Source organism: Lepisma saccharinum, chromosome 18 (genome assembly GCF_977018435.1).
Source record: "Lepisma saccharinum chromosome 18, izLepSacc3.1, whole genome shotgun sequence".
In the NCBI taxonomy this organism is placed as follows: domain Eukaryota; kingdom Metazoa; phylum Arthropoda; class Insecta; order Zygentoma; family Lepismatidae; genus Lepisma; species Lepisma saccharinum.
In genome coordinates this window covers 21,165,297-21,180,830 of record NC_139246.1, presented here as the reverse complement: position 1 = coordinate 21,180,830, position 15,534 = coordinate 21,165,297, and the positions used below count along the sequence as shown (strand labels likewise).

Genomic DNA, 15,534 nt, shown 5'->3' with positions numbered 1-15,534 from the left:
CTTCGTACTCGGCTCAGATTTGTCTAGGGGTATCTTTCTTTGTACGACAATGCACGTGGGTTGCTACAAGTCAACATAATTATATAATTAACTACAAGAGACAACGGATAACCTTTTCGAAACCTTATTGCTATAGGGGATAAATTACCTTGTCCAGCATGTGTGAAATTAAAAAACGGAAATTTTGGATAATTTCTATAAGTTTAATTAACGTAAAATTTAAAGTATATACAAGTCGTATCCGAACGTTCATTTCTCTAATTAATTATCGGGCCAAAACTCTAATTTTGATGTTGGAATCTCTATTGTTTGTACCTGGATGCTTTACATTTTATGAATTACATCTGAAGTACGCTTGTCACAAGGTAGACTCGCGTTACTCCAAGAAACGTCTTAACAGGCGCTAGGCCGCCCGACGTGTACATTTCTCAACCTCCACGGTGACGAGGCACTAGGCTGCCCGGCGCACCGTAATTACTTCAAAATAACATCCAGTACAAACTACCTTTTTACCTGTAAATCGGACACCAAGGCACTAGCTTGCCCGGCAATCCAATCTCTTACAGCATCCGTTTCGGGAGATCTGTCCTCCGGTCCTAGCCGACCGAAGCAAAAACAGCCTCTCCCTTCCAAGTCTCAGTTCCAACAGCCGACTTCCCCTACTCTCATCTGCGAGTTTATATACGTTTGGTTGGCGTCTGTTGCCAACCGCCCTTCTTTCAAAATTTTTAATCTTTAACAGCTAAACTGCCCGCCTTTCTTTTGAACGTTCGAAACAAAAAGCAAGAACAGAGAGCTACATGGTATTTATACATGGAATAATATGAACCTAAAAATGCATAATAAATTGATTTACACTAATAACACATATATATGTTTATACACGTAATTACCTAATTAATTAACATATTAATAAAATATTTAAATAAGAGAAAAAAACACTGTTGCCCTGACACGGGGGCAGGGTAACAACCGGTATCGAACCCGGGACCTCTTGATTACAAGGCGATGACGCTACCACTGCGCCATCGGGGAGGCCTCTTCCAAACTGATTCTAAAGGCATAAGTGGTGGTGCTTCATTTCAACCCCATCGCAGCGATTAGCCTCAGTTAGGTAGAGAAAATGTACATAATAACCATAACTAAAAATCAATAACAGGTCAATCAAATGAAACGATCATCCCATTTTTCTGTGAAGATATGTAGAAATGGCAGCTGAACTATAGAATTGTGTCCCCCCAAAAAATTCCCATGACGCAGGCCCGTCATGAATCCCCCCTGTCGGCACCCCTGCCACCTGGTGATCGAGAAACATGAAATGTAACATATATTTCTATGAGTTTTTCTGTGTTTCCTCATTTTAAAATCTGTAGGATCTAAATATCACAAACTATGCTATAAGAAGAAAATATCGAAGGACGCAACCTGCCTAAGGCGCCTAAGGACGTGTTCGTAAGGTGCAAGAGCATCCTCCGAGAACGCTCTTGCAGTGGACTGGAAGTGAAAGTCTTTCGAATTGCACTTCGACTGCAGCGCCAAATACGATCAGTAGATTAAACTGAGGATACGTTGTTTTCCCCGCGTTTTGGTCCTCCCAGATGGCGCAGTGGTAGTTTCGTCGCCTTGTAATCAAGGGGTCGGTGGAGGCACATAGTGGTTCGGATATCACTTTAAACTGTAGGTCAGTCCCAATTAGCCTTACTGTGTATAAAGTGGACTTAAAACACCAAATCAATCCAATTTTCCCGCGTTTTAAACACCGAGGATAGTTTTTAACTGTAATCACGATTTGTAGCGTATTCTTTTAATTTTATTGTCTAATGTTACATTTGCTATTAATGTATTTCGGGTTCCGCGGTTATTCTTATTGCTCGTTTACTAACTGGCCATTATTATTTAGTATTTTATTATTTTTTTGCTGCATTTGTTTTGGTTTTATTAGTTTTATCGCGTGTATTCCTGAATTCATTCTTTTTTTCGATTCGACATTTCTCTACGCCATTATTTTTGTATTTATTTAGATTTTCCCCCTTACTTCTATTGCATTTTTTCATATTCTCATTTATTACTAGTCTTCGCGCGACATGAACGTCACTGAAAGAGTTGACCATTCCTGGAAATTGACTATTGTACATTAATTTCAAGGAATAGCAAGACGTTTATATTTAAGATAGTTTGTAAGAGAAATATATTTTGAGTTAATTGGATTTTCTGCAACCGAAAAAGAAATATAGTCCGAAAAGTAAAGTGCAAATTGCAGTTACAAGTCAGAACTTATGTTTCCATAAGAGTTTTTAAAAAAATATTTTCCATGAATTTTACGAACAAAACTTTCCCATAAACTTATAATTCTTGCACCGAAATAAAAGAAAATAATAACACAAATCCCTAGTTGCAATAATGAATTTTCACAAAATATGTGATATTGAGAGCGACAGTAAGATGGAGAACAGGATTAATTTATAAACTTTTATATCCTAAATCCACAGAATCGTAATTGATTTTATGATATAAAAATTACTCTATGCTCTGCCCCCTGTGAGAATCGAACTCACGACCCCTGGTTTACAAGACCAGCGCTCTAACCACTGAGCTAAGGAGGCGCCATAATCTAAACGCTCAAGGTAACAGAATCGACTCTCGAGCCACATGTAGCAGCGCGATGAACTGCGGTGTACGGCTAAAGTTCTGGTACTGTCAAGAAAAAGATAAACATGATTAAGATGCTTCATAACCTGAACACGGTTGGAATTACGATAAATAATTATCTGGAGGAAATAAGAAATTATCAAGCAGAAAACTTTTGCTTGAAACTTTTCCCATGTCTACTGCGGTCTATGAAATAAATATACTATCATTTTTCAATATTTTCCTGGTTTAGACGGAAACATTTCCTTTAACATTTTTGCTACTATAAATTATGCGCAAATGCTTCAAAAATATTACAGCATTTTTTTGTAGCATACAATACTTTACACGGAAGCATTTCATGTTGATGCAACATTTGGGATGCGAAGCGTACAAGAACAAAAAATAATATATACAGCACGAAAGGCATGTTGAGTTACGTGGTTTTCACTTAATAACTAATAAAATTAAAGAGGAAGAGTTAAGTAGTTTAAAAAATAGGAAATTGTTATTTATTTAATTAATTATATCGTGTAAGCAAACAGATATATGTCCATGAGCCAGTGGCCGGTGTTTACAATTGAAACAACTAAAATATTCGTCCATACGAGTACTATATGCGCTATAACGCATGTATTTTGCTAGTGCCATTAAAACTGTTCCATGGGAAACGTTTTTCATCTCCCTTGAATAGTTATTCGCCATTAAAATTATCCGATGTGTCATCTGGTGAGATTTTCAGGAACCACTCCACGTAGGACACCTCGCTGCACTTCGCCGTGTTGATGTCATTCAAAGCATGGGGAGAATGCGAAAAAGTAGCGTATACTGTTCAGTTTCTTGCTCTAAATCGTTTTGTGGTTCAGGACAAGTGAAAAGCTTACATGTGTTTTCCACCCCGTGGAATCAACAAAATGAAATGTTTAAATAAATCAGAGAAAACAACTGATTGAGAAGATTGGCATAACTGAAATGCGGCAAGGAAATTACCAAGAATGTACGAGTCTGTTCACTCTATTCTCCGAAATAATCTTTCGGAAAGATGATTTTATTGCCATGAAAGGAAGTTTTAAATTGTTCTTTATGAATATAACATTTTTTTCGAAAACAATTTATTATGTATGTAATTTGGAACAGGTGCAAGTCGATTAAGTGCAAAGATGAAAATAGTTTGAGAATTAATTAATGTCCGTAATCATAAAGGTAAGTCAGATAAACATAATTGACATGCTAATGTTGCTGTTTCATTCAGTATGTTAATTTTCAGTAAAGACTGAATATAGCCTCAATGAAATTGTTGTTATTGTTATTATTATTATCATTATCCGGTGTTGCTATTAAACCAGCCTGCCTCTTTGGGGAAAAAACTGTAACAGCATGTTTTAATTTATTTCCTCCCAAGCTTTGTAATACAGGTGAATTGCTTTATTATCAAATCATTTCTGAGAGCCCCAGTTAGGCAGTTACAACCGAGGTGCAGTGCAGATGAGACAGCACCAGTGCGTATACATTAGTTTCGTGTGCGTTTTCAGTGTTATTTTTATTATCATAATTAAATGCTTCGCTCTCAGCACAGCTTCACCTTCGTTATAGTTCCTGGAATTCACATCGCATTCGCAATATTTAAATATAACGTGTAATTTAAACGTTTCTTCCATACCAGCAATGACAACACGCTGCTATTAGGTACTACTAAGATTTATCCTACGTAGAGCGGCCATATTGGAAGCGACACTAGCGCTCAGGTGGTAGGCTTCTGAAAATGCGAAGTGATACATCGTATACATCGGCCGCCATGACAGTTGTGCGTAAAGCTCGCTTCTGATTGGTTATGCTACGGGGGATGCTAATAAAATTAGGATGGATTATATTTGTAAAATATGTCATGGATAGAATATGTTATGGCATCATAAAATGTTATTATATTATATTGGGGGAGAAGGTTATGAGATGAATGAATTATTATGATTGCAGAAGCTTGGAGTACTGTTTTATTTTTAAAAAACAAAAGTAGCTTTCGTTATGTGCATTAACTGAGACGGGCATGTTTATGGGGTGGCAGGTAATTTCTTAGAAAAAGTTACACTCGACAGCCTCCTGTGAGGATCGAACTCACGACCCCTGGTTTACAAGACCAGTGCTCTAGCCACTGAGCTAAGAAGGCGACGTGCTTTAATGCTCACTGCAACGGAATCAACGCGCGCGTGTGCGAGGAACTGTTAAACAAGTGAACACTACAATAGCGACAACTGTAGCAGCTTTGACTAAACCTGCCTAACCTACTCACGCATGCATCTAGTACCAGATAATAAACACGTGGATAGGTTAGGCAGGTTAGGTTAAGTCTTGTTTCTTTCTGCTGCATACGTGAGTAGATTAGGCTATCTTTTCCTGCCTTAAACGTTCTTCTATTAGGAATACTGGGCCAAAGGGAGGTATGACCGCCTCACCAACCCCCGCTGTCGCACCATCGCGAGGAAGGAGCTACAAATGAGTAGCGTAATCCGGTCATGGAAATCTACAGCAACGACTGGCGGTTGTCACCCATAACTGGTTGGATGTTCGCCCACCTCTGCTGATGCATATGGGAGTGAGGCAGTGTTGCCACATGAAAGGAAATTTCCCTTTTGCTTGGAAATTCGGACCGAAATTTTAGCCAAAAGGGAAAGGGAATTTCGATCAAAAATACCACGATTTTAGGGAAATTTTAAGACATCTGACTACATTATTACAGTTTATGTTAAGTTCCACTTTCATATTCACATTCTCATTTTTTCTGTTCCCTTGAATATAGCCTGTATCTATTTATATTTCTGTTAAGTACATCGCTTTTCTGCACCTTTGTATAATAGTAACGATGAGGATTAACGATTAAATAGATTCCTGACCAAGATCCAAACCTGCGACATCTGGTCAGGAAGCGATGAAACTGACACGTATGTGAAAAACTTAACATTTTTTATTCACACGGACATGGACCAACGGAAATACTACTACTGATTCCACCACCTCCAATAATAATAATAATAATAATAATAATAATAATAATAATAATAATAATTACAGCTACTGCTACTACTACTACTAATACTTATTATTATTGTATGATTTGCTTAGGTGAAGGGAAAAATTGGTTCAAGAAGGGAAATTTTGCCCCTTGGAAAGGGAAATTGTGCTCTCATATTGTGGCAACACTGGAGTGAGGCATGCAGTCGGTAGGTATCCCTTGTTTGTTACAACCTGTCCCGTTTCCCGCGCTAGCGATCGCTCTATAGTTTCGGTGCCAATGAGAAACGAGGAAAAAGTCGTCTGCTGGGTAGCGAGGAGCGAATGGAAGCCAACAGAGAGGAGCTTACGTAGAAGCTGTTGCCACGTTGCTTATTTGCATTTGCTCCCTGGCTTTTGCTTTCCCCTTCACGGAGTTCACGCGGTCTACAGTAGCAACACCGTGTGGTTTATGCTAGAAGAGCCAGCGATCAGCTAGCGCGGGAAGTGGGACAGGTTGTAACAAACGCGGTATAAGCCTAGACCCTCAAGAGGGGCCGGCTCTACTGTACGTGCAACACGTGCATTTGCACGGATCGACAAGCTCAAGGGGGCGGCAAAATGTATAAAAATGGAAGCTGCATTATTTGAGGCAGTTTGGTCTTCTTGGGGAGGATAAAATTCAAATTATATCCATTTGCATATGCAGTATAAAGCAGAAGCAGATAAGAAAAGCAAAGAGTAACTGCGAAAGAAAGCGGTGCCGAACGTTTCGTGTCCTCCCGTTTCGCATTATCCCATTTCGCCTTATTGCGTTTTCACCTCCCCCAATACAATTTCAAATTATTTATGTGACACGAACTTTCTAAGGCGAAACGGGGCATCACATTTCGCCTTATCCTGTTTTCCACCTGAGAATATTATCGACTTGAACGGTAATTCATAAGGGGTTAGGTTAGGTTAGCTGGGAAGTACAAGGAAGATCCTTCTGTGAAGAACTGGATTCGGCGAGCTGCTGCATCATGCTGCATCCACCTAGAAAATTGAAATAAATTATACTTGTGTTATGAGTAGGGAACGGAACTTTATGTGCTAAAAAACACAGAAATATTTATTTTTTATGTCATAAATGTTGAAAATATGTGACAAAAATAAAAACATTTGGTAACAAAAACAAACTATAACATGCATTTTAAACACCTGAAATTAGTTTCTAAATGATTACCTCTTAGCGAGCAATTTTTTGGAAGAGTTGCAGTGGATCACCATAGTTTTTTCCAAATTCTCCATTGTAAATCTGTGACGATTATCTCTAAAAAGCATCTTATATTGTGAGAAAGATCGCTCCACGTCACAAGAAACAATTCTTGCATATTTGAATCACGAAATGTCACTAACGCTTAAGTTTTCCAAAGCTTCCTCTTCCTCTACTTCACTTTCCAAAACACATGCAATTTGGCACAAAGTTTGAAAACCTTGTTTTTTCCCAAAAAATTCTGTACATTTAGACACTTAGATCCAGTGAGTTCTTGCAGTTTCGATTCTACTATACGGACTTTAACAATGGAAGCTGCCAAAGTGTTCGCGGACGATTCAAGCTTTCATATGGAATTAGAGAGAATGGACAGGTTTGTTGAGATGTATGCCAATTCGACTTTTACGGAGGGCTCCATCAACAGTTCTTGCAGAATTCTTCTTTGTCGAGATCATTTACAACAGATACAATTTTTTCAAACTTCTGGGCATAACATCTGCATCCAACCAAGTGCCCCATCGCGTAACTACAGGTGTAGGGGGAAGGGGAACCTCAGGACATTTTTGTTTAAAATTGTCTATTCTTCTAGCCAACTTGATAAAAACTTTCTTGCCATTTGAAACCAGTTTATCGACATTGGGATAAAGAGCTCTTATCTTTTCACATATTCTATGCAACGCATGGGCCACACATTTAACGTGCACCATTTTGGGGTAGCTAACGGCAAGGCCTACTGCAGCTATTTTCATGTAAGCTGCAGCATCTGTCACGAGGAGAAGAACATTGTCAAATGTTATGCCTTCCGGCCACAATAGCTGCATTGCTTCATTAAAAAGCCTTGCTATCATTACTTGTAGCCAGCCCCAGCTACTACTTACAGCTATTTTCTCCCAATAGGATCGTAGGCGAGGTGCCAGAAGTCTGCCAGCGAGGGTGTTCAAAGACAAAACAAACCTAGCACTCTCGATATGAAAGAGGTGCAGAGTAGCCTATAAACATTTTTCCTTCGAGGATTTCGAGGTGGATGAAGTCAATGAGCGATTTTATGTATTTAAAATGAAAATTCGCAAAATATGTATTTACATACGGAAAACTGGAAAATATGTGTTTTTATGTAAAATAAAATTTGCTGTGTTGACATATAAGGCTATAATCAGAATTTTGGCAAAAATGAGGGTCTGTATCTTATCGCAGAAAAAACATTTAATTACCTAAAGTTCCTTTCCCTAGTTATGAGTCCAAGAAACACGCGATAAATTCACGTTATATCATTGTAGCATGGTGTTTTATTACATTAATAATAATGACCCTTCATGTCGATAATATTCCCTGGCGGGAAATTTTTTGTGTGTAAGGCGAAAGAGCATAAATCGAAATGGGATGTCCCGTTTCGCCTTAGAAAGTTCGTGTCACATAAATTACGCGAAATTATATTGGGGGGTGAAAACGCAATAAGGTGAAACGGACCGTAATCCAAAGTTTATATTAGTTGTCCTCTTACAAAAGCAGCTATTATTGTTTTGTCTGTGAAAATGGTAAGCAACGTGTACTGTGCATGTGCGGTGCCAAGTTACAACGCTATCTTTTGTTTGATCGCACGCCAGTCCGCCAGTCCTCCTCCCCGCCCCCTGTTATCGAGGTTTGAGTTAATCTGACGTGTCGCATTCGGTAGTCGGAAATAGATCTGCATTGTTCTTTGACGTGTTGAGCGCGAAAGGTGATGGTGATAGGTATTGCCGAATCGCGCAAGACGCAATAGTAAGAACGAATATCCGCTGTTTTTGTCGTTGCTGGTTGCACCTCATTTACGATCTTGACGGTGTAACGATAGTTCAGTTAGTGTATGTCGTGTGTGAGAAAGCGCGCGCGTTCGAATGTGACAATGTATTGAGAGACTTGTGTATTTGTGCTGTCATTAAAACAACTGGTTTGTCAAGTCGTCTTAAGAGATTTAAAAATTATTTGTTCATTTGTAATTGTAAACTAAGGTATAAAAGGGAAAAAACTCTCGGGTGCACAATATCATAAACGCAAACGAGAAAAATAGCGCAATATAGAGAAACAAAGTGGAGCTTTGCACAAATTTCTGAAACTTGAGGCAAACGATGCACAGTGATCCAGAATGTCAAAAAAGTCGGCAAAAATATAAATTTTGACTTTTCGGTAAGGTGATATACATAAACAACTAAATGGAGCATGAAACTGCCATATAAATTTTTAAATTGATTATTTGTTCTTGTTTTCGAGCCTCAAAATGGCGGTTCGTTAAAATGTAATTTTCGGACTATATTATGTACTTATTTTTAAGACTTGTTGTAGCAATTTTTTTGTGCTAGGTAGACACACAACTTCTCAGTAATGCACAGAAAAAGAACACATATTTGAATTACAATAAAATATAATGTTTTATTTTTGACTTGAAAATACAAAAGTTATCTTGAGTTAACATAGTTTTCGCCACTATTTCCCGCGACGATTTATAAAGCAAAGGATACTTTAAAGTATTGTGAAAACGGCACGGGGGAAAAGGTTTGCTACTTTTTGCGATTTTTTGAAAAAAAAAATAGCTTATTTGTGAACGTGTGCTCCGTTGTTAATGGATCAGCTGGCAACCCTGAACCAAACGTGGTCACGTGTGCGAGCGCTAGGGGATATGTCGTCTCCGATTTCGCTATCAGCTAGGCTCCTTCATACATTTGACGAAAGTCGTATCTGAGGAAGAAGAAGAAAAAAGGAGGGTCATGTGGGTTGGTTTTTGCGTGGCTTACTCTGTAACGTATCTCGGACGTAACCGAGTACGTCACGAGATTGGCAGTCTTCACAGTTTGCTTGGGTCTCAGCTTCTACTTCCTCGTAGAGCTCCGACACAGTAAATAGTCCCTAACGAACCTACACAAGTTATGTTAAAGAAACAGCGAAATGATTTTAAAAAAAGTATAAAAGATTACCTACACATGGAAACAGATCTTCATATGAGATCGTTGAAGGTAAGCAATCCCTGTTTACTGTTCGCGGCTGACGGAAGAGCAGTTGGAGTGGGGTGGGTACCTGAGAGGAAACTTACGCAATCGCTTGCAAGGGTGGAAGGACGAGAATTTGTTTGTTGTGAAGCAGTTGACAATCTGGCGCGCAGGCGAGCGAAGAAAGCACATGAATTATCGTTCTTTTAACACGTAACGAATTTTTCATGGATAGTAAATCCGTAATTTGATGACAAAAGATTCTCAAACATTCATGAAATGGAAGATAGTAAACACAGCCCCGCTTTCATCTGTCTTGAATCTTGGATATATCATTATGTGGGAGAGGCAGGGAGGGGAAAAGGCACTTTCTCTCTCTCTCTCTCTCTCTCTCTCTCTCTCTCTTTAATAAAAATATTCTACAACCAGCTGCCTCATGACATAAAACTGATATCTCCAAAAGATAATCAAATACAAACAATAAAAAAATATTTGACAGATAGAGCTCTCTACAGTATCGGAGAATTCATGGAACAAGACAATACAAGGCCAATGTACTAAAAAAGGTGTATTTTAATTGTATTCTTATTTCAATCATGCAACAATGATAATGTGTTTTTTTTATTTTTATTGTAGTGTAATGAAGTGTATTTTTTCATTTTTACTTTGGTGTAGTGATGTAATGTACTACGCAATGTTTCTTCTTTTTTGTTATGATGTACTTAACTAATTATTATTTCATTATGTATCTTGACGTTTTCCATGCCCTTTTAAACAAGGGTCAACGGAAGAAAAATAAAATTCAAATTCAAATTCAAATTCCATAAAGAGCAATGAAAGAAAAGTCGAAAACTGTTCATATTTTGTACCTACAGTTCCTAAATAAAAATTACAATTTTTGTAACTATAATTGGCGTACGCAGAATTTTGTCGCGAAGTGTTTCAAGTTTGTTTAGATTTTAGTATTTATAGTAATAATAACAATACGTTTTTTTGATTGATTGATTGATTTGCTTTATTTTACTTCGCCTTTTGTGCCACATTTGGCTAATTTGCGAAGATGGTGATGATATGATGAATGAAAACTCACATACAGTGGCGCAGGAACGGGGGGGAGGGGTACAGGGGTACTTTGTACCCCCAAATTTTTAAAGGGGGGTACTGTACCCCCGTATCGAGTTGTACCCCCCCTTTGGTAATTTTACAGCAGACGGAAGGTGCTACTGTTAAAAGAACCTATTTTCAATTCACCCAATAAAAAAAGTGTATATTGTTTATAATTTATGAGCATTATCTTTCTTACCACAGAAATTCAATCCATTGCAAACTTATTCTACTACATTGTGCTTGCTACTAGTTAGTTCATTGACCTGTGTTTTTGGTAACCTCCTTAAGGAGATGAAAATTGTTTAAAATGTGTGTGGAACGATGGAACTATATTTGCTCTCAGAAAATCATGCTGCAGACGAATGCTAAAGAAGTGGTCTCGTCGATTCGAAGATAAGATACAAATCTTCATCAGAAGAGTATATGACTGACTCCATTTTCTTTTGAATGTTTAAAATGTAATTTTTCGAAACGAAATATTTACACAAACGAGACGAGACACGACAGACCAACTTGGGGGTACAATGTACTCCTGTACCTCACCCATATTTTTCATAACTTTGTAAGATGGTGTACGGAAAACTATACTTAAACGTATATTTTAAGATATTTTTTTGGAAATAGAGTCCCGATTAGCCTATTTGAGCATGAAGTGAATCTAGAATAAGTTTTAATAACTTCAGAATGGAAACCGAAACAAAAATAAGCACAAACAAGAACGAGAAGGACCTCACCACACAGGAGACGAGATGAGGCTGTGACAATTCTCGACTCATCGCATAGCGATATCATTCCTAGGCGAAATTAAATTTTTCCTACACATTTAAACAGGATGCAATTTGCGACTTTATCAGGGGGACTTTTTTTACCTATGTATTAGGGTATACTTATAATTGGATATTAATTGCTTATAATCTAATTGTGATATCGAATGCAACACAAACACAACGCCATTTTAAGTTAAACCCTAAAGTCAAACTGTACATTATATTAGTCAGATGAATGAACGACATAAATGAGATTCACTGCAGGTTCTATTGGTATATTTTGGATTGGATGGATTCACAAGGTGTTTGATTCATTTATTTTATTTATTTTACTTCGCATTTCTGCCACTTTTGGCTAATCGCGAAGATGAGGATGAGTGATGATATGATGAAATTGATATACACTCACAAATAACACCCATGCCCAGGCCGGGATTCAAACCTGGGTTCTCTGACGTCATAGCGCGCTATGCTAACCCCCATCGTCACGGAGGCCGGCGAGATGGGAATGCGTTTTGGATTTCTGTAGATGCGAAAATCTTTAACTGTGACCCGCACATGCTTTTGCTTACATTAAAGTTTACCTTTTCACATAAACGAGAAATTGACATGTCACCCAAAAACACACGCATGCACCTGCATTTAATACCATTACATACGAAAATAAACCTTGGCCGGCTCTTCATATTGTCCACCAACGATTGAAAAGAAGAAAAAAAGTCTTGAGCATATAACTTTCCTTGTTTCCTCTGAGATCTGAAGGATTTCGGTTTTGTATATGTAATGATAAAGTGTTTGTAGAGTGTCATTAGGTACAGCTAATTGTAATTATATAAGAAATAAATGCTTTGTCAAATGTTTCACAAATATTTCAAACTTAGACTTCTTACGAGTTGATCGGGAACCATCTCAACTCTAGTTTTATTTTCTTTTTTAATACAACGCCCTATAGGTGTCTGAGAAAATACCAAATACATGGCTTCTAAAAGGCATTGGATGTGGTACACATCTGCCACAAATTGTTTAAGATATTTTTATGCGTAGCTATGGCACTTTAAAATTAGAATGAAAAGAACTGAAGTGGAACTTCATAAGTATTATATATTTAATAATGTAATTTCTATATCCATTGGGTGGGAGATGATTATTTCTGGTTGGGGTGGCCCAAGATCCTCCTCATCCCCTTTAATCTCAACCTGCATTAAAATGAATAGATATATCTTTGTTCGCAATTTTCACATTTAAAACTCCTGATTTTCCGTTCCGTTAAATTAAAACAAACCCCGAACGAGGTCCAGAGCTTTATATGTTTCAGAATTTTTATCTGGTTTTAAAAGCTGTTTTTTTTAAATTCTAAGAAAAACAAAGAAAAAATATTTATGCAAAATATGTATTAAATAACAGGACATTCGTGTGTGTTGTTCTAAAATATAATATTTCACATTATACTTAGATATCAAGGACGTATTTAAGGGGGGTTCCTGATCCCCCTCCCCGAAAGACTTACCAAGTAGTAAAAGTAAATAATCAAAATATTGTTTAGCTTTTGTTCGATGATTACTTCCACTGAACTTATTGGAAGGCAAGGAATTTGACGCATACAGCTTTGAAGGGTTTCAAACATTTATGGACACTACTAATATCATCCATAAAATATTAATCAGGAACTTTACTTTTCATTAATTGGATCCAACTCCTTTTTTGTTATTTAATAAATATTCAATTATTTTTCTATTTGACATTAAATTCCTTGCCAGGGTAGTTGTTTTTATGCAAATCTTGGCGATCTTAACTACACGTAAGCTAGATAATGAATACGTGCTGTTATATCTATATTATTTTACTATATTTTACCTATTCATGTAATAATAATAATTCATTATTAATTAATTTACATATTTAACTAATATTTTAATTTAATTAAATGTAATAATAATTATTATTATTGTGACACTTGGTTTGAAGTAGTATGTGTGTGTGTGTGTATAATAAAAAGAATGTATTGCCGGCTCCCGTGGCGGAGTGGTTAGCACATCGCGCTACGACGCCAGGGGTCCCGGGTTCGAATCCTAGCCTGGGCATCGTTGTATGTGAACAGTGGCGCAGGAACGTTTTGCATTTGGGGGGGGGTACAAAATTCACCCTCCCCCATATATATATATATATATATATACACACACACACACACACACACACACACACACACACATATGGGGAAGGGTGAATTTTGTACTACTTGCCACAAACAGTGCATACGTTACCTACAAAGTTACCTCGTTTAGAAAGATTCTCCTTCTTGATCAGTTTGCCGGTGGGTTTTTTTTCTTCCCTTCTATTTTGGGCTTGGATTATTCTCGTGGGATTTCTTATCTGCATTGAACATATGTGCCGTGGATAGACAAGTTTTGGTAGTAGACACTCAACATAGAATTGTTGTAGCTGCGTTTCCATATTCTTCTTCCAGAATTGATCATCTCTCTGGATGTATTCTATTTTAACACCTTTCTGTGTCCACAGACCAAAGATACAGTACCTTCTCCGTGTAATAATTACTATTACCCTACACGTGGTAATAGTAATTATGTGTGGTGTTCACGATATTGGCGTTAAGCTCTTCGTAAAATTTCCAGAAAGTTACTTTCTTCGTCTTGATGGCATGTGCAGGTGTTACATGTTTGACAGCAAAGGGACACTTAATTTCGATAATTGCATAACGAAATAAATGTTAGATACAGTGAAGTTTCTGATAGATATTGTATACATATTGTTATGAGTTGTAGTATGCATAAACCTTCTTTGTAATATCATTCAAAGCCGTGCTATCCCAATATAATCCTTGCCTTCCAATAAGTTCAGTCTCTTCAGATAAAGCTAACAACCATCATATACAACAAATGCTAAACGAGTATTGTTATTATTTTATTACTTGGTAATCTTTTCGTTTGGGGGAGGGGGTCCAGACGCCCTAAATAAATCCTTTATGTCTTTCAAAGCCTTATGATCTCAATCCTAATCATTGCCTTCCAAAATATTCAGAGTAAAAATAGTAGTACTTGATAAGTATTTCGGGTGCTATACTTCAAAGCCGTATTATATTTATAGCTATAATCCTTCCCTCCAATACGCGTTCAGAGGAAATTATCCATCGAATATGCAAAAATTGCTAAAGGAGTATATTTACATTATTTAATTTTAGTACTTCATAATCCTTTCGGGGGGGGGGGGGGTCCGGACCCCCAGCAAACTTGTTCTACGTATTATAGCGTAATATTTGCCAAGGACACCGGTTTAATTGAATTACTCAAAATAACGTTACTGGTTTACGTACGTACAATGTAAACGTCTAATGGAAACCGATAAATACTTCCCCATTTGATGATGTAGTAAACGGATAGGTATTATTTATATTTCATTCTGAACCCTTATTTTGCCGGCGATTTTGTAGCGCTTGAAACTTCATTGTTGTTTCTGCAGCTGACGATTTTCTCGGAGCCCACATCTTACGCCAAACACACTTGCTGCCGTCCCCCATATTTTGCAATTGAACACGTCTAGTTGACGCAAGCACACTTCCCTGTCTCTTGCGATCGTGTTTTGTCTTCACGAGCTATTTTGTTGTATCCCTCCGCGTTCTACTGTGGGTGGGGTTTAGAACGCTTCTAACTATCTGCACGAGATGTCGCCACAGTGCAGGGACACTTTTACGTATTGCAAGGGTTTCGTTTTCCTCAAACAGTCTCAAAATAGGAAAACTGACTTCTAGAGTGATGATGTTAATGTCAAGTACAATGAACATTGCATGGCCCCAACAAAACAGTTTTCCATAAGCTTG

At 37.5% G+C, this 15,534-nt stretch overlaps 2 non-coding genes across 2 annotated transcripts; both read right to left on the bottom strand.

Annotated features, from left to right (window-relative positions):
- Nucleotides 1–2,530: 2,530 nt before the first annotated feature.
- Nucleotides 2,531–2,603, bottom strand: TRNAT-UGU (transfer RNA threonine (anticodon UGU)). Its single transcript has one exon. It is a non-coding gene; the product is annotated as a tRNA-Thr (tRNA).
- A 2,116-nt stretch (nucleotides 2,604–4,719) lies between these two features.
- TRNAT-UGU (transfer RNA threonine (anticodon UGU)) lies at nucleotides 4,720–4,792 on the bottom strand. Its single transcript has one exon. It is a non-coding gene; the product is annotated as a tRNA-Thr (tRNA).
- Between the last annotated feature and the right edge of the window lie 10,742 nt (nucleotides 4,793–15,534).